The sequence below is a fragment of the Cnephaeus nilssonii genome (assembly GCF_951640355.1).
Source record: "Cnephaeus nilssonii genome assembly, chromosome: X".
In the NCBI taxonomy this organism is placed as follows: domain Eukaryota; kingdom Metazoa; phylum Chordata; class Mammalia; order Chiroptera; family Vespertilionidae; genus Cnephaeus; species Cnephaeus nilssonii.
This window is the reverse complement of record NC_137071.1, coordinates 61,517,908-61,543,263: the sequence shown is the minus strand read 5'-3', so window position 1 is coordinate 61,543,263 and position 25,356 is coordinate 61,517,908. Positions and strand designations below refer to the sequence as shown.

General features: G+C 39.4%; 1 pseudogene across 1 annotated transcript; it reads left to right on the top strand.

The window, feature by feature from the left end:
• Nucleotides 1-17,373: 17,373 nt before the first annotated feature.
• LOC307095313 (RNA-binding protein 12B-like) lies at nucleotides 17,374-18,914 on the top strand (annotated as a pseudogene). The gene is made up of 2 exons: nucleotides 17,374-18,279; nucleotides 18,559-18,914. The product of its transcript is annotated as an RNA-binding protein 12B-like (transcript).
• Nucleotides 18,915-25,356: the final 6,442 nt, after the last annotated feature.

Genomic DNA, 25,356 nt, shown 5'->3' with positions numbered 1-25,356 from the left:
CCCCAGTGGTTTCCTGTGATCCGTGCAGGCTCCCCACTGGTGCCCAAGGTCGGGAAAGCCTCCGCCCGAGGCTTTCCCGGCCTTGGGCTCTGCCACACCCCAAAGTCCCTGCAACGGTTTCCTGGTGGGCGTAGTTGGTGGGCGTGGCTTGGTTGGTGGGTGTGGCTTGGCATAGCGAAGGTGCGGTCAATTTGCATATTTGTCTATTATAAGGTAAGATTCCCTCTGGGCTTTCTTCCTCCTTCCTTTTATTCTGTAAATGTGTACCTTTTGCTACTCCCAGTCCCCTTATCTTATGGAAATGTAACTTCTGCCACTCCCAACTCCCTTGTGTTATGGAAATAAAGCCTTTGTAGCTCTGTAGCCCTATGCTTTTTCTATGGACCCCCTTAATTAAAAAAATCTCCTGAACCTGCCTATTTCACCCCTAAAAATTCCTATTTCACTCCTATGAACATAGAGGTCTCCAGGAGGGTGGGGCTAGTGGATCTTCCTTGAGGGCGATACACTAGTCAGTCTCATGGGAAGGTGGTGTGAATAGCTCCTGCCTGATAGCCTCGAAACTCAGTCACTGACACCTCCTGAGCCTGCCCAAACATCTACACCCTGGCTCAGGTAGCTGATTACTCAGGCTCTGCAGGGTGGGGCAACAGGGAGTCTGGAAGGTGGGACTATTGCATTCCCCCACGCAGATTCCCTATGGAGGAGAGTGTTCCACCCAAGAAAAATGGCACCTGCAGTGTGGGAGAGGGACTCAGCACAGAGATCCTGGTGGCTGTCCCTTCAGCTCTCTCTCAATACGACTCTAGTCAGCTCTACCATCCCTCTGCTGAAGCCCAGGGTGAGTGGCTAAAAATGAGATTTTTGTGCACTGGCTCTTTAATAAGGCACCTGTGTCTCTAGCACACTGTTGTCTCTCCCTGCCAGCCAGAGTCCCTACTGATTTTCAAAGCCAGATGTTATGTGTGTGCCTCTTCCCAATTCTGGTGCTCTGGGTTGGGGAGCCCTCCGTTGAGACCCCTCCCTCCTCAGGGGGCATCTTTGCAGCTGAGATATCCCTCATCATCTTGGATCTTCCTATTGTAGCTTCCATGGGAAGGAATGGGTGAGGCAGGGTAAGCAGGCTAAACAGGTTTAGAATTAGCTAGATTGAATAATTTTGGTGGGGCTCTAGGGTTTAGGTTCTGTCCCTAGTTATCTGGTACTTGTGAAGGAGAATATGGAGGGCAATCCGGGCAGGGGGGGTTAGCAACCTGAATCTGTGTCAGTAACCAGTATCCTAATGCACATTCTTGTTAGCCTATAATTAAGTCACTGCCCCTTCCTTAGGCAATAATCTGCCTAAATACTCCCAGTTTACAAGGGCCACAAACCAAGAATTTAATAACTTAGCCAGAGGGGAGGTCACTGGCACCTCCCAGGCCAGGCCTTTAGCTGTAATCTTACTTCTCCATTCTAACTAACGTAGGTAGGGCTACAAAAGCCCGAAAGTTAGTAAACAAAGAATTTTAGGAATGTATATAAGGAGTAATCTCATTGTATAAGATGTTCAGGCTTTGGATTTTCGAATACCCTGAGCCAGCAGCACTACTTTGAATAAAGGTTTCTTTTTTTCCTGAATCTCTGAGTACTCATTGTATATTTTCCAGTCACCTGGTATTAAATGCAACACCTGGGTCTGAGGTTAGTAGGTATGGGGCATACTTGCTTGAACTGTGGGACCCTATAAATAAAGCAGAGTTTGTATGGGTTCTATATTGGTTAGTTTGCATATCAAAGGTTCACTCACAGGCCAGTCATTTGCTATCTCAAGGAATCAACCTTTCCCTATTCAGAAACCCCAGATGTTGAAGCATGACAATACAGATCATGTTTTTAAACTAGAGGTTTATTTCACATTTATTTATGCACTTCCTATAGCCTGGGAGGTTTTTTTTTGTTGTTGTTGTTTTCCTAAGTCTCTTTTTTCCTCCTAGCTATAATTGGTTTCCACAAGTGCTTTAATGACAGCTTTTGTTGTTCTTCTCCCTACAGGTTAATACTTTTTTCATATTTTTGGGAAATACAGCACATGGGTCTGAGAAGCGGTTCAGCAGGGACTACTCGTACCTTTCCCTAGATAGCACCACAAGGTAAATTTTCACAGGATTCTCCCTGGCTTTTTCTATGAGTGACTGGTAGAATTCTTGGAGAAAAAGCCTATAAGTGGGTGAAACTCCCACTTTGTATGAAGCTCCACACCTTCACAGTGGCACACAGGTGGTTTTTAGAAATCATTAGAGTAGTTTTTGGAATCTTCTAATTGGCTTTTGTGGCATGTGGTGGTGTCTATCTTAAGTAAAAAAGTGCTCAGGACCTCTTTCTCCTTACATTTTGAGACAGCTGTTTATCCTGTAACACCCTTCTCTAATGTCTTCAAAAAATTATAAACTTGCAGTTTGCCCACCCTTTTTGTAGTTGTTTTCTTTACATCTGTCAGCTGAAAGCATAAGCATTTAGTAAAGATTTTCACTAAAAATTAGGTATATTTTATGTATGTAGTGTTATTCAGGTTATTCATATCTTCTTCAGTGGCCTTGTCAATTTGTATTTGGCAAATAATTTGCCTATATTATATAGGTTGTCATTTTTGGTAAAATAATTTGTTCAACATATTCTCTTACATTTTTGGTAGAGGCCTGGTGCACAACCTTTGTGCACTGGAGGGGGGGTCCCTCAGCCAGGCCTGCACCCTGTTGCAGTCCAGGACCCCTTGGGGGATGTCCATCTGCTGCGGAGGCGGAAGAGGTTCCTGCCACCGCTGCTGGGCTTGCCAGCCGTGAACCTAGCTTCTGGTTGAGCAGTGCTCCCCCTGTGGGAGCTCACTGACCACCAGAGGGCAGCTCCTGCATTGAATGTCTGCCTCCTGGTGGTCAGTGCACATCATATAGGATTATTGCTAGAATTTATAATGGTGTTGTCTCTATCACTCCTGATATTGGTAAATTATATCTTCTGTATTTTCTCTGATCAGTGTTGATCAAATTTATTTATTTAAAAACATTAAAAAAATTTATTGTTGAAAGTATTACAGATAACATACTAGAGGCCCAGTGCATAGGATTTGTGCACTGGTGGGGGCATGACCTATGGGGATTGGCCCGCTGTGGGAGTGCCACTCATCCCGGTCAGCTGAGCAGCTGTGGACTCGCCCTCTGAGTGGCTGTTCCCGGGTCCAGCATCTTCTGTGGAGCCGGAGCATTCACCTTACAGGGGACCCAGTCAGGGCCTGGCTCAGGGACAACAGCACTGAGAGGTGGCGGCCATGAACCTGCCTCCCAGCCTCCAGGGTCAGCTCTACAAGCCTGGTGGTGGTGCTGCACAGCCTGTGGGCATCTGGAGGAGGCAGCAGGGAGTGAAGAGGAGGAGCCTGGGGCGAGGAGGCAACAATCACAACTCGGGTTCCTGCCTGTTAGCCCGGGGTTCACAGCAGGAGCAGCTGCTCATCCCGGTCACCCAAGCGGTGCTCCCACTGTGGTAGCACATTGACAACCAGGGGGCAGCACCTGCATTGAGCGTCTGCCCCCTAGTGGTCAGTGCGCGTCATAGCGACTGGTCAAACAGTCATTCTGGTTCGTTCCGCTGTTTGGTTGCTGAGCTTTTACTATATAGGATATCCCTTTTCCCCTCATTGACCTCTTCTAGCCTGGACCCCCCCACCACCTCATCGCAGGCTTCACCACCCTATTGTTTGTGTTCATGGTTTATGCATATATGCATATAAGTTCTTTGGTTGATCTCTTTCTACCCACCCACCCTCCCCTGCCTTCCTTCTGAGATTTGAAAGTCTGTTCCATGCTTATATACCTCCACATCTATTTTATTCATCAGTTTATTTTGTTCATTAGATTCCACATATGAGTGAGATCATGTGATACTTATCTTTCTCTGACTGGCTTATTTAGCTTAACATAATGTTCTCCAGTTCCATCCGTGCTGTTGCAAATGGTAAGAGTTCATTCTCTTTTACAGCTGCATAGTATTACATTGTGTAAATGTGCCACCACTTTTTTATCCACTCATCTGCTGATGGGCACTTGGGCTGTTTCTAAATCTTAGCTATTATAAGACAAAAATCACATGATCATATCAATTGATGCAAAAAAGCATTTGACACAATTCAACATTCTTTTTTGATAAAAACTCTCAGCAAATTGGGAATAGAGGGATCATATCTCAAGATAATAAAAGCCACATATAACAAATCAACAACCAACATCATACTCAACAGACAAAAAACAAAACCACTTCCCCTAAGAACAGGAACAAAACAAGGATGCCCACGTTCACCACTCCTGTTCGACATAGTATTGGAAGTGCTAGCCATAGAAATCAGACAAGAAGAAGAAATAAAAGGCATCTAAATTGGAAAAGAAGAAGTAAAACTGTCATTATTCATAGATGACATGATATTGTACATAGAAAACCCTAAAGACTCCATCAAAAACTAGATTTAATAAATGAATTCGGCAATGTAGCAGGATACAAAATTAATGCCCAGAAATCTATGGCATTTTTATACACCAATAATGAACTCTCAGAAAGAAACTAAAAAACAATCCCATTTACCATTGTAACAAAAAAAAAAAAAAGATACTTACGAATAAACTTAACTGGTACTTGGAAGATATAGACAAGTGGAAAAATATACAGTGCTCATAGATTGGTAGAATCAATATCATTAAAATGTTCGTATTTCCCAAAGAAATCCATAGATTCAGTGATAAAATTTATGTATCTTCTTAAAATCCTGCTTTTATTTTATTGATTCTCTCTATATTTTTTTCTGTTTTCTATTTTATTTTCACACCGATCCTATTTTTTCCTATTATTCACTTTGCATTTAATTTAGACCCCTCTTTGTAGTGTAAGGTCAAACCTTCATATACTTATAATTTAAAAAGCTTCAAATTTAACACCTACCACAGTGAGCATGTTTCCAACATGCTTAGGTTTTTCATTTTACCTCAAAGAATCCCACAAAATTCTGTCTGAATTTCTTTGGCCACTTTACTGTTTGTAATCATTAAGAGACAATTAGACCAGTCTGATAATTCAAACTAGGCAGGAATTTTTTTGTCAGTTCCTGGATTTTGTATGGAATTCTTTTTCTTATTCATGACATTTGAGATATATAGCATAATTAGTACAACTACATGATTATCTTTTACTTAGAAAAAATTAGTTATTATTTTTCATGATTATTTGGATAATGGTATTTTTCCCAAATATGAAAAGTTGTATCAATATACAGTATTTTTAATCAGGAATATATTTTTAATTTGGGGCTTAGAAAAAATATTGTCTTTTAGTATGATTCTTTGAATAAATTTGTATATGATTTCTGAAGACTAAATGTGTATTTTTTATTAGCATGTAAATTGCACCCAAACTCTATTTAAATTAGGTTTGCATTCCACTAATTTCCACTTCCATATTGCTAGGCGCTCGCATTCTGCATCTTGCTATTTCTGTTTGGCACCTTACTCACTGCAATAAAGTAAAATTATTTGCTATATTTTAAGTACAACTGTGAACTGAACCTATTCCAAGGAAGATGTGAAATCCTATTTGCAAAATTCGATTGGCACACTGCATAACTGTTTTCACTGTTACCATTTTTGGAATGCTTTTCATTATTAAACCTATTCTGTCAAGTGTCAAACACACTAATTTATGTATAATCCAGGGAACAGCTAGCTTTATTTCAGAACCCAATTTGATGCTCTTTGCCAATCTAATGCCCCACCATTCTGTCACTTCTGACAGCTTAAATGGGTGAAAAAAAATGCTTTATATTTTCCTCCTCAGCTGCTGAATTAGGCGGGCAGAATTTTCTCTTGAAGCTTAAGTTGCCATCTGAGTTCAATGGTTTGGTTTGTTCTGAACTTCTGATAATTATATATATATTTTTTATGGATGTGTGCCCAACTTTCTGTTCACATAGTGCCATGTGTTCATGAAAATCATTTATTTTGCGCCCTAACTGGTTTGGCTCAGTGGATAGAGCGTCGGCCTGTGGACTGAAAGGTCCCGGGTTTGATTCTGGTCAAGAGCATGTACCTTGGTTGCAGGCACATCCCCAGTAGGAGGTGGGCAAGATGCAGCTGATCGATGTTTCTCTCTCATGGATGTTTCTAGCTCTCTATTCCTCTCCCTTCCTCTCTGTAAAAAATCAATAAAATATATTTTTAAAAAAGAAAATCATTTATTTTGCTAGCTTTTTGACTCTCATCAACATGTCCAATGTGCCTACCCCTGAACAGTATAACAGCGCCTAGTTCTGGATAAGAATTTCTTCTAATGAATATGAAAGTCTTATTAACAGATTTTAATTAAATAAACATCCAGTGCTGTATATAAGCTCTATAAGTTTGAAATAAAAATAAATCCTTTCTTATGAGGAGTTAGAATAATCTTAATATGAATGAATAGCTTCCTTCTCTGCTACTTTATGTTTTCTGGCTATGAAGCCTATGGTATCATCATTGCTAAGTGTGGAGTTGTCACTTGCAGCTATCACACATAAAAAGTAAAACTATCATTTCATCTCAATTAAATTAAAACCACTAAAAATCTGAAAATATACATAATGAAGATTCTATGAAAGATAATTTTTAAATGTTTCTTGTGAAATATGCAATTATTGGAGTTTCCATTTCTAGTGTTTTCTAACACTTTTATAAACATTTTATTTTTTAGGGGAAATTTTTTTCTCATGCATTTTCCCTCCAATTCATTTGAATTTTTCTCTATCAATTTATGGGTGAAGAGGAATATAAAACCAAATGCTGAAAGATAAAAATAAGTTGTTAACTGGCTGGTGTTGCTCAGTGGCTGAACACCAACCCATGAACCAGGAGGTCAGGATTTGATTCCGGGTCAGAGCACATGCCCAGGTTGTGGGCTTGATCCCCAGTAGGGAGTGTCCAGGAGGCAGCCAATCAATGATTCTCTCTCAACACTGATGTTTCTCTTTCTCCGTCTCCCTCTTTCTCTCTGAAGTCAATAAAAACATTTCTTTTTAAAAGAGGAATAAGTTCTCATATGTTGACTTATGCGCTCCCTTCATTTTGAAGAGGAAGTAGATGTAATAGATTAAAAGTGAACTAATTATATTTCTTATATCACTGTAGTTTGAAAATGTTTTTCTTCTATCTCAAGATTTGCTTTAAAAAAAACCAGCTATCGGGTTTGTGTGCATTTTTCTTTTCCTGTGACTTTAACATTATAAATAGGAGGCTAATGAAATCAATCAGATATCCCCAGAAATATAATATATGATCCATTCATTTTTAGATGCTCAAGTCCATTCAAAACTGCATTCTGGTGTGTTTTGAAGAACAGTTATCTGAATAAACAATCATAGTAGAGGTATGCTGTCCCGAGTGTGTATTGTATTAAAGAATACATCATACAGCAGTGATAAAGAAACTGGTAGAGGATAAAAAAATCCTAAAGTAAATATCAGTGTAATATGGGGGATGTAATAAGATTATGCTTGAAAAATTGATTAATCTAAAATATAAAATATGGATTCATAATTTCTTTATGAAGAAATTACTTATTTGTGGTACAATTTAGAATATAATTTATGGGCTGCTTTCTTTTGTATGTAGTACTACTTAAATTAAAGCAATAGAAAACACCTATAACCATTTAACATTTATTTAATGCAAACATTAACCATTTTTTAAATTTCCAAGTTTTAAGATAAATGTATGATTTTTGAATGTTTCATTATATGTGTTACATACACAGACCTACAATAACATATGTCTGTATGCAGGTATGTATTCATATGCTTTGGTATGTATGTGTATATGTACATGTGTGTTTCTCTTTGTGTAAATGTATTTATTCTTAGTGCCAAAAACTACTTTAAAAAATGTATCAAAGAATAAAAAGTGCCAAAGCCCATTATTTTCCACAGCTCTTGTATCTGTACGGAGTAAAGCAGAATAAATCAAGAGAATTGCTTAATTTTCAAATAAGTAAGCCAATTATTAAACAGTTAAAATTACTTCTCCTTAGATATTCCACTGACAGTCCCTGCTCAGCTGTTAATATCATACTACAATTTGTACAAGAAATAAGATCTAGTCACCTGCCTCAATTCATTTCCTGGGCCTTCCTCCTGGAATAGGAAAAAAATGGATATTAGTCCTCTTAATAAATCCTTCCTTATTAAGCCTAAATTCAGAATGAAATTTGGGGTAACTAATATAAGCTGTCTATATAGACCTGCTCACTCACAATTTCAGGATAAAACATTAGTAGTACTTAGTAGTACACAGAAATTCAGCTATCTTGCATTTTAAGAGAGAAAGGAAGGGCAACAGCCAGGCTCCCTAAGGTGCTGCCCGAGCCCCGCTGGACAGCTGGTGTTGCGGCCCAGCCCAGCACCGCCTGCGATTTGCATACCCATGGTGCACCGCGAAATCAGAAATCAGTTCCCACGCAGGATTTCCAGCCCCACGGGAATATGCCCACTGCCGCTGGGCACACTGCCTGGTAGGAAGGCAGGGTCTCTACCAATGCCAGGACGGAGTGCGGACTGCGCGGGCACTCAGCAACCATCACTGCACTGAGGGTCCCTTGCTCCAAGAGCCCCAGGCATGTCTTTCCCAAGACATGCTCTGTGTCTGCTCAGGACAAGCTGGGAGCTCTTATCCAATTTTTGGAGGCCTCATCTTCATGAGGCTGCTTCGCAGTTCAAAAAACAGAAAATTGCCTTCAGAGGCGCTTTACCTGCGGGTCGGTTCTATGAGTAACGATCACCTTGTTTCTTGGGGGAGCCACTCCTCCAGACGCCATTAGTCCATCCGTCCCAGTGCTCTGCACTACCGGCCGCCATTGGTCCCTCCCTATGCGCTGACTGGCTGCCATTGGTCCCTCCGCAAGCTCTGCACTACCGGCCGCCATTGGTCCCTCCCTATGCGCTGACTGGCTGCCATTTGTCCCTCCCCATGCTCTGACTGACTGCCATTGGTCCCTCCACGCTCTGCACTGCTGGCCGCCATTGGTCCCTCCCGATACTCTGACTTGCTGCCATTGGTCCCTCCCCACGCTCTGTACTGCTGGCCGCCATTGGTCCCTCCATTGGTCCCTCCCGATGCTCTGACTGGCTGCCATTGGTCCCTCCCCATGCTCTGCATGACTTGCCACCATTGGTCCCTCCCCATGCTCTGACTGGCTGCCATTGGTCCCTCCCCATGCTCTGACTGGCTGCCATTGGTCCCTCCCCATGCTCTGCACGACTTGCCACCATTGGTCCCTCCCCATGCTCTGACTGGCTGCCATTGGTCCCTCCCCATGCTCTGCACGACTTGCCACCATTGGTCCCTCCCAGTGCTCTGCACTACTGGCCGCCATTGGTCCCTCCCCACGCTCTGCACTACTGGCCGATCACCCATCACTGTCCTGCACTGACCACCCCTCCACCCCCTTTCCCCAGGACCCAGGAAGGCTCCTTCCTCCTTCAGGTCTCATACAAACTTATGGAGATCTACACGTTCCATCCTGTATAAAACAGACCCACTCCCACCACACTGAAATAGGAATTTTAGGGGTGAAGTAGGCAGGTTTAGGGAATTTTTTAAATTACGGGGGTCCATGGGAAAAGCACAAGCTTCAAAGCTGCAAAAGGTTACATTTCCATAAGACAGGGAAGTTGGGAGAGGCAGCCGTTACAATTCCATAAAACAAGGGAACTGGGAGTAGCCAAAGGTCTACAAAATAAAGAAGGAGGGCCTCACATGTCCCATGTGAGGTTTGACCTTTGAGCTCAGGAGTTTCTCTAGTGACCAAATCAAAAGGGAATAGTGGCCAATCAGAGGGGATATTGAGGCACAAAACTGCAGCCTTTATCAACAGGGAAAAAGGAACTTAGTGGGACTCTTTCACCCTCCCCATGTGGGAGTCTGTAATTCTTCTTCAATAAATTTCCACCTTTGCTACATCACCTCTTGTCCGTGGTTTCATTCTTCAACTCCACCAGACAAGAGCCTGGGGAACCATCCTGCCCAGGGGAACACCATATGTTTCCAGTCCAAAAAATCCCGTATCAATCAGCTGCTTAGGTAAATCTGCATGGTTTATATAGTATCAGTCACTAAAATTGCTTAAGTAGGAGCTGTTGTTGTGATTTCCCAAGTTTATATCAAGACTTTTGGCTGTGATTTGCAATTGCAAAGCTCAGAAAGAAAAGTTTTAGTTCTTAATAATTCAAATCCAAGTGTGGATGAAAGGGGCCACATGCTAACATGCAAGCTCAGGGAAGGCCTGCATGGCAGTCTTGTAGACTCAGAGACCTAAAGTAACCACAATGGATGGTCTGAAAATTAAACTTTAACTAAAAGCAGTTAAGGTGGGCAATTACTTCCTAGGCTGGTATCTTCACTGTCAAGGTCAACCTTTACCTTAACTGAGCCTATGTGTCTTTTTGCATCTACGTATAATAACAGACCCTTTGAAATGTCTAGGTAACTTGTAACTTCCCTTTTTCTGGACCCCTTCCCTAATGTGCTGAGTGCCAGTACAGATACCACAAATTCCTTCATTATCATGTTAATTGTTCCTGCACCCACCTAAGTATGTGTCTATCATTTTACTTTTTATCCAATCCCAGGGGTTTCCCGATTTGCTTTCTCCTGCCTCTCTAGTCTATCACCAATGGATTTCATATAACCCACCCATGTCCCTTTCCCTTGATTTCAATGTATAAATACAAATGTAACCCGCCATTCTCTGGAGCATTATCTCAATTCGTTGAGGTTCTGCTTACCGGCATATGTCAACAGTTTGGCTCAAATAAACTCACAAAAATTCTTTACAGGTTTCAGTGTTTTTTGTTTTTGTTTTTTTATGTTAACAAAAGGATGAGATAAAAATGAAACATTAGTTTGGTGGGTTGTAGCCAAATATTTAAGAAACAAAACAAAAAAATTAAGATTCAGTTCAGTTTATGAGTGACATAAAATTTTGAAATCAGTTAACTGAATTAGAGTCTAATATCTGCAACTATGTATTAGAGATTATATTGAAGCACAATTTTCCCCTAAAATCACCCTCATTTTTATCCAAAAGCCAAATTAGAACCAATTTATTTGCTCCATTAAATTCAGCTTCAATTTGGCCTGATTATTTACAAGAACACAAAAAGAGTAGCAATTGATCACATAGGCTCTCTTAAATATACTTTGCTGGAATCTCATAAGGAACCTCTGAATTGAACTATAGACCCTCAGAGTCTGAACAAATTTACAGGGATATTGTGTAGTGGCTATTGTGCTGCTTGTGGGTTGAGTTCCAAGGGGCTCTCACCTCCCAAGTCATCTTTAACTCTCTTAAATGTCTCAGTTTCTCTCCCCAGACATCTAATACAACAGTGAAGACCCAGAGTGTGAGGGAACCAACCCTTAGCGTGTGTTTCTGGACAGGTCAATTATTGAATTACAGTTGAGTTGTAATTCCATTAAATCTGTATATTGCTTTGGGTAATATGGCCATTTTAATTATGCCGATTCTTTCAAAATATGAATATTAATATCTTTTGATTATTTGTGTCTTTTTCAATCTCTTTTAATAATCTTTGTAGTTTTAAGTGCTTAGGTCCTTCACATTCTATGTTAAATTTATTTCTAGATATTTTATATATTTTGTAAACAGTGCTTTATTTAAGTAAAAAAAATGCTTACTTACTTACTTATTTATTTATTTATTTACTTTTCTTTTCAGCATCTAATCCTTTAGGTGAAATAATTGGATAGGAAATATTTCCAGAAAATTGATATTTGTTATTACTGGAGTATAAGAAGATGCAATGTGAATACATGTATGATGCAGAGGAAAAAAGGAACTAAAATGATAATATTTTCTCCAATTGCAATAAAATAAAACAAAAAGGAAAGAAGACAAAGATTAAGAATGTGAGCACTGGGTTAAAGGAGAACACCTGAAACCTATATAATTTTATTAACTAATGTCACCCCAATAAATCCAATAAAAAGAAAAAATAATAATCATCCATAAAAGCTAAAATTCAAAAGATCTAGAAATTACATTGAGAAACTGCATGTAAAATTATAAGCCATTTTTGTAATACTTCCTCATGCCCATAATGCTAATGCATGTGTTATTGAAAAGATATTCAAAATTCTCATTATTATGTAAAGAAAAAGAATGAATTTGTTCATGAATATAAATGTACTTATTTCTTGTGCTGTCCTAAATTTTACTTCCTCCTACCAGCAGGCATCTATAGATTTTACCTTGCTGAAAGTCACTCAAAATCAATATAATACAAAGCTGTTTTTTTTATGAGTGAAATTTAACCTTCAAATGCTTCTTCAGCAGTAGAAGTATTTTAGGACAGTCATAACTTTACCATTGACTTCTTTCTTTTCATTTAATCCTGTACTTTGTAATTCTTTGCATTAGTCGCCTGAGGATTTGACCTAGAAAAGATGATAGGCAGCCAAAAACCTCAGAGGAATGTGATATCATTCCAATCTTAGGGTATTCAGATAACACCATCACACAGATATGTTCCAGAGCTACATAAATTTTATCATCTATAAACACAAATGATCTTGCACCTTTCACTTTGGTTTTGTTTCAATTTATAAGAAATAGCTAACCATAGCAGCTGCAAAAAGTGGTCACACATAATGTGATCTTTAAGCAAATGTTTATTCATGAGATACCCATTTCTCTGCCAGCGTTCTCCAGCTGACTAGTTGCTCAGCGTGTACTATAATAATCTCTACATGGTGCATTAGCAGACACTGAGCAACCAGCAATAAGGCATCTGCCATGCATTTAAAAACAAATATCAAAAGTAATTCTCTAGGAAAAAATTATAGATTTTTATATAGACTAAAGAGGATTTGACTATTTGCACTGTTTATGAGACATTTTCTTAAAAGATATACATACAATACTGCCATCAAATAATGGGTACACACACACACACACACACACACACACACACACACACACACAGATCCTCCAAAGAATGTAAAGGTCCGTTGTCTTCCACATAAGGAAATTTCAACTTTTTTTATTGGAACCCACAGCAAGGAATAGCGTTCAGACTATGAACCATAAAATACATTTGTGTGTTTCTTTATATATCTAACTGGTGTAAAAGTTTCATGAAACTTGAAAGTGAACGCTAATATTTTTATCCTCTTCTATTCCATTCCGTTTCATTTAAAAAACCTCTCTGGTTGTGACAACTGAATTTATCTTCTAGAAATTTTTCATAACTCTTTATTTGAAAATCACTCCTCTAAATTATGCCACTATAGCAAATATTAATGTTTGTATTTATTTCCAACTAAATAGAATTATTAAAGTAATACTTTAGAAATGTTAATAGAAACTGTGCTAAATTTAAAAAATGTGTACTCCTGGGTTACTATTAATTTTTGTAAATATTAGAAGGTTTGATCTAAATAGTACTTGTTCAGCTTCTGAATATCATGGTGTATATTTAAAAACATTAAAATATGGCCCTAGCTGGTTTGGATCAGGGGATAGAGTGTTGGCCTGCAGACCAAAGTGTCCTAGGTTCAATTCCAGTCAGTGGCACGTACCTCGGTTGCAGGCTCCTCCCCGGCCCAGGCCCTGGTCAGGGCTCGTGCAGGAGGCAACCACTCTATGTGTTTCTCTCACATCAATATTTCTTTCTGTCTTTCCCTCTCTCTTCCACTCTCTCTGAAAATTGATGGAAAAATATCCTCAGGTAAGGATTAAAAAACAACAACATTGAAGTATGGACAACTTTAGAAATAAAGCATTTTTATTAATCACTCCAATCACTACTCTGATAATTATTTATTCTCTGACCTTGCAAATTAATATAGCTTTCTTCTGTATAATCACACAAATATAAATGTAACATGTTCTATAAAATTATTTTAAAGTTTATTTTTGTAGACTACCACTTGAATGCTTATTCTCAGTTATTTCCATCAAATCAAGTAAGACTGAAATAGAATATTAATCCAGCCAATTTATTGTAGTCCCATCTTCTTCCCATTTGTATATTCACTAGGTCATATGTAAGGGACTAATTAAAAACAATTTTGTCTTCTATTAAAGTCTAATTTGGAAGAAATTCTCATAGAGAACCAGTCTAATCTGAAGGTCCTCAAACACAACGATTATCAAACAAAGACAAAGAGATACCAATTGCTTTGTCCAAGAGTTTTTACAGGGAAGGGAGGCCCCGGCCAGCAGCTGGAAGGCCCCAATTGGCCCTGATTGCTGGCCAGGCCTAGGGACCCTACCTGTGCATGAATTTTGTGCACCAGACATCTAGTAATACAATAAAATAATGTGGGAAAAGAGATTCTATTCTTGATGGGAGGAGATCAGAAGCCACATTAAAAAATACCTGTATATTTTAGCCCTTGCCTGGTACCTCAGTTGGTTAGAGCATCATCCTGACATGCCAAGGTTGCGGGTTTGATCCCCAGTCAGGGCATATAGAAGGAATAATCAATGAATGCATAAATATGTGGAACAGCAAATTGATGTTTCTCTCTCGCTCTCTCTCTCTCTCTTTCTTCTTCTTCTTCTTCTTCTTCTTCTTCTTCTTCTTCTTCTTCTTCTTCTTCTTCTCTCTCTCAAAATAAATAATAAAAGAAGAGTTTATAACAAAAAATGTTATCCTAAAAAGTAATGGCAGTATATAGTTCCACATCACTGTATAATAGTGTCTGATTCATGACCTCATTGCCAAGATAAACACTGTCTTGTAATTTAAATTTAAAAATTTCACACATACAGTTTATAGAAATAATTAATACAAAAGAGAGCAAAATGAAAAGCAATAATACTGTCTCATTCCCCCTCACCAATAGTCCTGCTTCTGAGGGGGGAAAAAAGCCACCTTTAATTGTTTCTGGTTTTAACTTTTCTGGTGTCTTATTACATAACTCTAAAAAAATATGTTAACATCAATATTACCTAGTTCATCATTTTAAACATTACCCATTTGATTCCTGTTATTATGGGTGAGCTTTTTGATAACATATCTCTACATTTCTTCAAAGCCTCCCTACCGAAGAAAATCAAATCGTTAATATTATTTCATTTATTGTAGCCTTTATAGCTTCAGATAGCACACCTGTATATCTGTTTCTAGACTCTATATTTTATAATATTAAATTTGTTATCAATCCTACTCTTTCCCTTTTCCCTCCTACTTAATAGATTCTGTATTCTGTATTTTTTACATTTGTAAATCACTAGTAATGGCAAAAAGATATCGAGTTATATTTTTTCTCTGTGTGCTAAAATTGTGACTATGGGTGAAACTGAACCAAAACTGCATTAAACATCTCTCATTATCAGTTCAAAGTCCTGTTAGAGAGAAATCATCTGCAAATACAGTTTAGGACCAGTACATTCCTACAGGGCTCACAGATTTCCATAAGTATCCCACATTCTCCAGTTACCATCCTGCTCACCTCTAGCCCTAATGAGGGAGGGAAAAGAGTCCCTTCCATTTTTTTTTAAGTCAGTGAGGGTGGCAATGCGAGTGATCTATTCATAAAGATTGGAAATGCCTGTTGAAATGTCCTTTAGTATCTTGAAACCCATTTAGAAGTTTGTTGAAATTCAGAACTCCGAGGCTTAACTTGGGAATAAAATATAATGTCACTAACAGAATAAAATAAAATGTCAGTTTTTGGAAGAATATTCTGTGAACCTAGGATTATGGCAGTTTTGTCCTTTGCAGTTCCCTTTGCTTGCTTTGCAGAAGAGAAAGCTGCTTGACATATGTCCTCTGAAATTTATAGATTTGCTTAAATATAAAACCAGGTGATAGCTTATTTATCTGAAAGGTCTCTCAGTGGGAGGTCTTGAATATGGCATTTCATCAGAACTTAAAGAAAACATAGCATAGTTTATGAAAAGGTAGGCCTACCCCCACTTTGTCCCAGTTCCTTGAGATCTCCCAGAGTTTGCAAAAGAGAACCAAGAGGTTCCTATTGCATGCCAATGATACAAACATATCTTTAGCCTTTTTCTAGTTTGAGCTGAATCTGTCTGATGTTAGGGCCTCTGCTGATATGGTGGTGTCTGCACAGTTAGTGATTATCATTGTCCAGGCAAGTGTTTTGCTTCACCTTTACCTCCTACAGCTTTGTGAAACCATTTAGAAAGAAAAAAAGTATTTTCTTTGTTCAGCCCAAGGTGCTGCCCTGCTGACCTTACTATTGATAGTAAATTAAGAGGCATTTGGCAGTCTAGAATTTGAAGGCAGGAGGGCAGGAATATTCTGAGAAAGAGTACCTGTATAAAGCACATTACAAGTCACTTTGAAGTTTCGACCAGACTAGTTTGTCTTAGATTGGGTAGTAGAGAAAAATTATTTGAGACAAGTTTGAGACTAAAGCTTTAAAATGAGCGAAATTGAAATGTTAACATAAAACAAGAGAATATTTAAGCAGCGTAAAGTGAATGTAATATTATAGACTCTACCAAAGATTTGATTAAGGTACCTGATACCTAAAAGGACAGTGAGATTCAATGTGGTAGGATTGGAGACTACTCAGGAGTAGTCATTGGAAAACAACAACTCCATTTTGTGTTTATGCCTCAAAAATTTGAACAAATTGAGAGGTCCCTCAGAACTCTGGTTACATTTATATTATAATTTGTAACTGTATGTCTTCTGTGTTTTGTATACAGAATAACTCCATAAAACTGAAATTAACCCTTCATTATAAGCATAGCAAACTGTTTTCATGGACAAACAGTTTGTCTTTTTAAATTTTTTCTCTTGTTCACTTTTGAGCAGGAATGTCTACTGAGTATTTCTCATTTTTCATGTATTTTGAGATTTTTGCCTTATTGATACATTGCTCTAATGTCTCAAGCGTATCGTTTTCTGTGTGATTTTTCCACCCATAAATACCCCTTCTGGAGCTCTATGACTTCCTCCTCCATACTGAATCAGTTGAATCTAAGCCTGTACTGCTTTCCTGGATTAGATCTCGTGGTTTCTAGATTCTTATGCTCTTTCCTCTTGGTTTACTCCCTGGTGTAGAAAATAAATATTGTCAAGTCTCTTCTGAAGAAGTTTGTAAGAGACATTCACTTGTCTGGAGCAGAGGGAGGAGTGAGCATCATCTTCCTCTGGGCTCACAAAAGGCTCTCTGCAGCTCTTCTTCAGGGGCTGCTGCGAGGACTGACCCCCAACCCCCGGCCTTGTGTGTCCGACTTGGCAGCAGTGTTAAGTTGTTTTTACAGAATTAGCTGGTCTCCAAGAAATAAATAAAAGAAAAGGTATTATTGCAGTGATTTGAGCTCAGTATGGTTGTAGTCATTCATTTACTGGGGCTTCCTTTAATTGTGGGGCCTATGGATATTTGTCACTTTTTCACAGGATTGACTATTTCTGATGGAGACATGCATACAATTGCAGGGAAAATTGGGGAAGCAAGATGCACTACAAGCCGTGTGTGTGTGTGTGTGGGGGGGTGGTTATCAAGAATTCCTCTGTAGATCTCTTTCTCAGCAGTAAGGCAGAGATGCAGAAGACTATAGAAATGAAAGAACTGATCACATAGGAAGAGAGTGACCAGGATCTGGGGCATCAGGGGTTGGCTGCTTATCTACTTTTTGTTGAGGGGACTAAAGAAGAAGCAAGTAATTCTGGATATGATTGTGATTAAACAAGATGTTGGGTTTCATACTAATGGTACAGGACATGGTTATTTAAGGCCAAGGAAGATGCAGCCATTGAAGGCAGAGAATACTTACTTTTTCTATAAGTTTGTCTTTCGTAGTAAATGAAGATGATTTCCATGTCTTTTTCTTTGGTTTATATGTGGATGGGGTAATTTTCTTAAAACATTACGAAGGTTGAAATACTAGTAATGTCATAGTAAAATTTACTTCATGTACTATTGCTTCAGGAAGTCTGAAATGCCATAGAAGTTTTATGGGCTCCAGATTTATAAAAATAATGCAAGGCTCAGAACAACAGTGGGTAGAGTTTGGTGGTAGTACATTTAAGGAGCATGACATTCCTATGAGAACTGAAGAACATTCATCACCAAGAGGAGTCAATGACAGACAGTTTTTAAAAAGGTCTCATTAAAAATCTTCCAGAAGACCATGTTCTTATTCCCCTCTTGGATTTTATGTTCACTTACAAAAATCTGACCTAAGTATTAAATTTATTTAGAGATACTGATCTGACTAATGAACAGATTAGTTATTTATTTATTTATTTATTTATTTATTTATTTATTTATTTATTTTTTATTGATTTCAGGGGAAAAGGGAGGGGAGAGAGAGAGAGAGAGAGAGAGAGAGAGAGAGAGAGAGAGAGAAACATCAATGGTGAATAATTGGTCGGCTGCCTCCTGAACACCACCTACTGAGGACCAAGCCTGCAACCCGGGCATCTGCCCTTACTGGGAATCTAACCGTGACCTCCTGGTTCATAGGTCGATGCTCAATCTCTGAGTCATACAGGCCGGGCCCGATTAGTTTTTTTATGTAAAAATGAAAGAAGAACAAGATATGCCTTTGTGATGTTCAAGACTCCGAAAGACTATAACACTGGTCTGGGTTTACATAAGACTGTTTTACAATATCATCCAGTTCTTGTTAATCCATTTTCTAGAAAACAAATGCTGAAGTTCATTGAATGTTATGAAAAGGGAAGACCAGCTTCAATAGAGAAACAGAGGCTTGCACACATTTTGCAAAAATACTTTCAAGAAGTCTACTCTGGCCTGAAACTGTACATATATTTCCCATTTGATGTTACAAAAGTTAAAATACAAAAGCTCCTTGCAGGTTTTCCTCTTGCTGAGAGTGACATTTTGCTTGCTTTCTGGTGACAAATGAGTTGGTCTGGGAGAAGCATTGGTGAAATTCAAATCAGAGGAACAGGTCATGCAAACTGGTGGAAGATTCTTGAGGACAGAAGTATTGTTAAGACTTATATCTGAGACCCTGGCTGGGTAGCTCTGTTGGTTAGAGCATCGTCCCTATATGCCAAGGTTTTGGGTTCTATCCCTGGTCCATGCACATACAAGAATCAACTAATGAAAACTAAAGAATGCATAAAAAGTGGAACAACAAATCGATGTTTCTCTCTCTTTCCCTTCCTTTCTCTCTTAAAAAAATAGAAATCAATAAAAATAAATTTTAAAAAGACATATCTGAGGCACAAATGCAGGAGTTTGGTGTACATTTTTTCTTGCTGTCCAGTAAGAGAATTCACAGTCATATGCTAGAAATGACCCTTCCCATTAATTTGACTCAAATGATCCATCAGTATCTGCAGTGGATTTTTCTGAAAACTTTAGGCATCGGCAAGGAGACTTGAGGCAACTGGACAATTTCAAGCATCCCCAGAGAAATGTCCAACAGCCTGATAGATATCCTCCAGAAGACTTTAGGCATTCACCAAAATATTTCAGGCACCCTTGGGAGAGACATTTTAAGGAATTTCTCTACTTCCTCCTAATATTCAATGTTGCTTATGAGAAGTCAAATAGTAGGTCCATTTGGAGGTGAATTTCTCCCTCTGTCTCTCTCACTCTCCCTCAGTCCCTCCCGCCTTCTCTACTTCCACCCCACTCTCTCCCTCTATCCTCTGAAATTTTATAATGATATATCTAAAATATGTACCAGTATATTGTTTGTGGAGGTGTAAATGAAGGGAATTTAGAGGAAAATTATTCAAGCATTTAATTGCTGGATAAAGGAACATGCATTTTAAACTACTTTATTAAACAAGCTAACCTTGGTGGGGTAAAATTATAAAAAACAGGATCATCCCTCTTGCACCAGTGCTTTAAATACACTTAGTCCAGTCTCTCTCTAGCTTGCTGATGGCAAATTGGGAAAGTCTCACAGTTTTTCTTTCTGATAATAACTGTCTAAATTTTGAGTTTAAAAAGGTAGTATAATATAAGATCAAAACTTTTGTTTTTCATATAAGTCATACTTTACTCACCTCAAATCCCTCTCACCTGATGCTCAGGGTCTAGCATATAGTATGGAGGGACATGTTCTGTTCTTTTGTTCATTTTTATCTCCTTTCTTTGTCACTACTTGTTTTGCTTTGGCACAGAAAATAGTGAGTGGTGTCAACAGATAGTTGTTGGTGCCAATTCAATGCCAACAGAAATCCCCAATTTAAGGTGCAGTGAAGGAGGACACTTTATTCAGTGCAAAACGCTCAATTGTGATACCACAGGGCTGTAAAAATGGCACTGCTGTGAGGCATCCCTAGGGCCACGTGGCCTGGGGCAGGACCCTCTGCTGCTGAACAGCTCTCTGCTCTGTGGCTGCTCTGCTCTGCTCTAGCAGGCATCTTTGTGGTGTTTGTTGTTGTTGTTGTTGTTGTTTATTTGTTTGTTTGCTTTTAGCTCAACCAGGGAAGTGCAGTCTTTAGTATTCAGTGGAAAGGGAAAGTTGCTCTCTGAGCCAGAGGGGAGCTGGCTTATATGGACATAAATTCCCCGACCCTGATTGGTATGTCCTCATGCAAATGAAGACTTCAACTCATTGCAGCAGTGTCTTGATTGGTCAGTATAGAACCACTCTGGTTGTTCAAGAGCTGCACAGCTCTACTTGGGCAGGGAAAGCCTCAGTCCTATTGTTCGAAATAGGATTCCAGGATATCCTATATAAGGGCTGGCTCAGATGGCAGAAACAGTGTAGGCAGGCAGTTCAGTGCAGAGCCAGGCAGTTTAGAGCCAGGCTTCTCCCTGAAGTGCAGCTTGTGTAAGAGGCTCCTGTGCAGAAATGGCTGCTAGGCTCTGTTTTTTGTTGTTGTTTGTTTGTTTTGTTTTGTTTTTAAAATTGAGCCCAGTTAGCCACCAGGAGCCCTTCTTAAGTAGGTGTCCTCTTTCTCAGTGTTTACAGTGGTAAAGGAGCAAATACCTTTTGATTTAGCTGGTCCTATTTGCAGTTTTCTCTTACCTATCAGGTGCTTTTTAGTATATTATGTACTCAAATGTGTACACTCTTTTTCTTGGGGTCCTTTTTGGGTTCTATAGAGACATCTTTGCGAGAGCTCTCCATATTACACCATTCCTTGTTGCAAAACATGGAATATTTGATAGACTTCCTCACGCTGTATGAATCTCATAATATCTACCATAGCACAGGGATGACTGCAGGTACCATAAACATACAACAAACTTTTCTTAATTTTTTGTCACATATGAAACTGCCATTTTTGGAACTATGATACCTGTCAATGATCTTGTCTTTTATAATAAAATAACATACAGCATATCTCAATATTCTACAATAATTCAGTAAATTTTTAACATTATATTTTACACTGATTAATGGTTAAAACTTCTTATAAATATACTAGAGGCCTGGTTCACAAAATTCGTGCATGGGTGTGTGTGTGTCCCTCAGCCCAGCCTGCACTCTCTCCAATCTGGGACCCCTTGAGGATCAGGCCTAAACGGGAAGTCGGACATCCCTCTCACAGTCCAGGACTGCTGGCTCACAACTGCTTGCTTGCCTGCCTTCCTGATTGCCCCTAACTACTTCTACCTGCCAGCCTGATCACCCCCTAACCACTCCCCTGACAGACTGATTGACGCCTAACTGCTCCCCTGCCAGCCTGTTTGCCCCTAACTGCCCTCCCCTGCAGGCCTGGTCACCCCTAACTGCCCTCCCCTGTAGGCCTGGTCACCCCCAACTGCCCTCCCCTGCAGGCCTGGTCATTCCAAACTGCCCTCCCCTGCTGGCCTGATTGCCCACAACTGCCCTCCCTTGCAGGCCTGGTCTCTCCGAACTTCCCTCCTCTGCTGGCTATCTTGTGGTGGCCATCTTGTGTCCACATGGGGACAGCCATCTTTGACCACATGGGGCAGCCATCTTGTGTGTTGGAGTGATGGTCAATTTGCATATTACTCTTTTATTAGATAGGATAGAGGCCTGGTGCACAGGTGGGGGCCGGCTAGTTTGCCCTGAAGGGTGTCCCGGATCAGGGTGGGGGTTCCCTTGGGGTGTGGGGTGGCCTGGGCGAGGGGCCTGTGGTGGTTTGCAGTCTGGCCACACACCCCGGTGACCCAAGCAGAGGCCTGATATCTGGGATTTATTTATCTTCTTTAATTGAAACTTTGTAGCCTTCAGTGGAGCAAGCCTCCTGCTTGCTCTGTGGCCACAGCCATTTTTGTTGGGATTTATTTATCTTCTATAATTGAAACTTTGTAGCCTTGAGCAGAGGCCAAGGCAGGCCAGGGCTGTGGGAGCTTGGCTTCCTCCATCGCCAGGGGCAACCCAAGCCTCCTGCTCTCTCCAGCTCCGTGGCTGCCGCCATTTTTGTTGGGATTTATTTATCTTCTATAATTGAAACTTGGTAGCCTTGAGTGGAGGCCTGGGCCCGCCAGGGTGTGCGGAAAGCTTGGCTTCCTCCATTGCCGGGGAAACCCTAGTCTCCTGCTTGCTCTGTGGCTGCAGCCATCTTGGTTGGGTTAATTTGCATACTCGTTCCTGATTGGCTGGTGGTCATGGCTTGTGGGTGTAGCAGAGTGATGGTTACTTTGCATATTACTCTTTTATTAGATAGGATGATAGCCATTGGCCAATAAATAATTAGAACTCAGACACTTCAATCTCAAAATCAATCTCTTACCCTTTGGGACAGCATGGATGGACTTGGAAAATATTATGCTAAGTGAAATAAGCCAATCTGAAAAAGACAAATATCACATGATTTCACTTATTTGTGGAATCTAATGAACAAAATGAATTGACCAACAAAATAAGACCTGAAGCATGGAGGCATGGAACAGACTGACATACCTTGATGTGGGGATGTGGGTAACAAGAAGAGATAAACCAACGAACTTACATACTTACATGCATAGCCCATGGATAGGGGCAATAGGGTGGTAAAGACCGGGGGATGGGTGGGTAGGAATTGGATGGAGGTAGGAAAAGGGGAGATGGGAGACATCTGTAATACTATTAACAATAAAAAATATATATTAAAAATCAATATTTACATACTGTTACTTTTGCTGAAATTGTCAAATGTATACACACATACAAGTTAACTATGCAACTATTTTGAGTATGTAGAAATATCAACTCTTTCACAAAGGTAAGTACATTTAGATAAATTAATGAGTCATTAATCAGAAAAGATAAGAGAATAACCAAAAGGGTATAAAAATAGGATCACCAAAATGTAGCCTGAGTGTCAAATACAGCCCATTACCTGATTTTGTTAATAATATTTAATTGGAACATAACTAAATCAATGTATTTGCTTATTGCCTTTGGCTACTTTTGAGCTACAATGGCAGAGTTAAGTGGTTGTGATAGAGACTTGACAATCTGGAAACATCAAATATTTACTATATGAGCGTTTACAGAAAAACTGAATCCTAATTTAGAATTGGTAATTGTTGTACTTCCTAGGATATATGCATTGTTGGACAGGAATATTTAGATATATCAGAATGTAATAAAAGGTCAGGGCTGCTACTAATCCTGTGAGTGACAGCAGGAAGAAGGCATTGTATTATCAAATTATTCTTGCTCTGACATTTTTGAAAGTGAATAAGTCCCTGTTACATAAAAGTATCATTACACTAATTCTGAAGGTTAAGTCCTTGATGGTGTTAATGACAGTGCTAAAAATTTATCTAAAACAATTACATTTTTACTATTATTAAGTATGCTATTAATTATTTGCATGCCAAGAAATTCCAAATTAATGGGAAGGTAGTCAATTCCATTAACATAACATGACAGATACTAAAATGATATGGAAGTTTTCAGTAGAATAAATAATTAAAATGGTATCCATGGCAACAGTGGGGATTAGAAGATCAGCATGGTACTTCTTATTCTGATTCACAGGTGTATATAAGGATATTTTCTTCAACCTACATAGTACCAGGTAGTTCAGTTATATATTTACCTTCCTTGAGTTTATAGCTGTGGTTTGAAGTTAAAATTAGATAAATTAACTAAAGCAAATATTTGTTACCAACTGTTTTTTAGAGTCAGGTGATGATCTTGTTGGATTCATCGAAGTCCAAAACAATGTAAATTCTCTCTACTTTGCCTAATTATGAACTGCAGGAAGAAGTTATATGACCCTTGTTTTTGTTTGTTAGAAAGGATCAGAAAATTGAGCCAGACTTGCTTCAATTTATCCTCAAGCCAGATGTATATCACCTGTTTTTGGTGTTTTATTTTTCTTCAGAAATACACACAGTTGTAGTAGATTATGCTCTCTGTTTATGGTTGAAATGGCTAAGGTGGTGCTGGCTGCAACTTCATCCAATCAAAACAACAACATAAGTGACTATAAATCTGATTCAATGTGAAACAAACATGTTCAGAAGTGTGTTTCTTTTAAATATTTCTTTCCATATTATTTGCTTGCATGGATTTGGTGAGTGGGATCCAATTCTTACAGCCAGACAAAGGCTATTTGTATATTACAATTTCTTTTCATCATGGAAAAAACTAATATTTTAAAACCTGAGTTCTAAATATATAAGGGGAGAGTATAAAAATGATTTGAGGGCTGAGATATTCTTATTTATTCTTTTATGTATTGATTTATTTTATCAAACATTTGAGTCTGTAAAATCTGATTAAATTGATAGATACATAGAGATGTGCACACACTCACATGAACACACACACTTGTCAGGCTAAGATAAATCATGAAAGCTAAGGGCATTTAGTAGTTTTGATCAGTGATTCATTCATTAATTTTTTTAAATATATTTTTTATTTATTTCAGACAAGAAGGTAGAGAGAGAGAAACATCAGTGATGAGAGAGAGGAAAAACAGAACTGCTTGAGACTAGAATCCTAGCCTCACCACCACCCAATCTGGTCTCAAACGCAAACCAGGACCCTACAGCCACTAGGAACAAAGACCTGCGACCACAGCTGTAGACCCACAGACACCAAGAATCCAAACATCCCAGCTGCAGATTTCTGTGAGTCACAGAGCCCATTCCCCTCCCCACAGGCTCGCTGCAGCGCCATAGGAACTACTAGACCCACCCCGCGCAAGCAGGACTTCTGCCCACACAGGGTGGCTCAGCTACCTGAATTTGAGCCTGGGCGCACAGATACTGGGAGACTGTCTCCTGCTGCGTGCACTCCTGTGACCAGACCCCCATGCCCACACAGGGTGGCTCCACTTCCTGAATTCGAGCCTGGGCTCACAGACACTGGGAATCTGTTCCCGCAGTGCACAATTGCACGACCGGACACCACTCCCACATAGGGTGGCAGTGCGACCTGACTTTGATTGTGGGCAAGCGCAAA